The sequence below is a fragment of the Hylobates moloch genome, unplaced genomic scaffold (genome assembly GCF_009828535.3).
Source record: "Hylobates moloch isolate HMO894 unplaced genomic scaffold, HMol_V3 SCAFFOLD_13, whole genome shotgun sequence".
NCBI lineage: Eukaryota > Metazoa > Chordata > Mammalia > Primates > Hylobatidae > Hylobates > Hylobates moloch.
In genome coordinates this window covers 91,371,796-91,372,884 of record NW_026652288.1, presented here as the reverse complement: position 1 = coordinate 91,372,884, position 1,089 = coordinate 91,371,796, and the positions used below count along the sequence as shown (strand labels likewise).

Below are 1,089 nucleotides of genomic sequence, written 5' to 3'. Positions count from 1 at the left end.
CTTGGGCAGCATAGTAAGACCCCCCCATCCCCAACCTATACAGAAAAAATTTTAAATTAGCAGGGTGTGGTGGTACACACCTACAGTCCCAGCTACTCTAAAGGCTGAGGCAGGAGGATTGCTTGTGCCCAGGAACTAGAGGTTACAGTGAGCTATGATTACACCATTGCACTCCAGTCTGGGCAACAGAGTGAGACCTTGTCTCAAAATCATCATTAACGTCATCATCATCATCATCATTTATTGCATATTTCAAAATAGCTAGAAGAGAAAATTTGCAATGTTTCCAACACATAGAAAAGATAGTCTACGGCCATCTACATACCACCCTGAACGCGCCCAATCTCATCTGATCTCAGAAGCTAAGCAGGGTCAGGCCTGGTTAGTACTTGGATGGGAGACCACCTGGGAATACCGGGTGCTGTAGGCTTGTCCAGGCGCAGTGGCTCACGCCTGTAATCCCAGCACTTTGGGAGGCCGAGGCGAGTGGATCACAAGGTCAGGAGATCGAGACCATCCTGGCTCACACGGTGAAACCCCATCTCTACTAAAAGCAGAAAAATTAGCCAGGCGTGGTGGTGGGTGCCTGTAATTCCAGCTACTCAGGAGGCTGAGGCAGGAGAATGGCATGAACCCAGGAGGCGGAGGTTGCAGTGAGCCGAGATCGCGCCACTGCACTCCAGCCTGGGTGACAGAGCGAGACTCCATCTCAAAAAAAAAAAAAAGAAAAGATAAATGTTTGAGTTGGTGGATATCCCAAGTGCCCTGATTTGTATACAGGTATCAAAGTATCATAGGTACCCCCAAAATATGCACAACTATGATATATCAATTAAAAAACACAAAAAAACCTTAAAAACTCTACAGACATACTCTTCTTTAATTTTTCTTTTTCCCTCATTAAATATATCCAATAGGACAAAGTCCTATGGATTCTATCCTGAAATTTACCTCATATCTCCTCACCCTGCCTTTTGTCATATTTCCTAACTGAACTTCTCCTAACTGAAATTCCTGTCTCCAAGCACGGCCATCACTCTAACCCTAATCCCATCCCTAACCCTAACTCTCCTGTTAGGCCATCACTGT

At 45.5% G+C, this 1,089-nt stretch overlaps 1 pseudogene; it reads left to right on the top strand.

Annotated features, from left to right (window-relative positions):
* The first annotated feature begins 305 nt into the window (after nt 1-305).
* Nucleotides 306-430, top strand: LOC116481380 (5S ribosomal RNA; annotated as a pseudogene).
* The last annotated feature ends 659 nt before the right edge of the window (nt 431-1,089 follow it).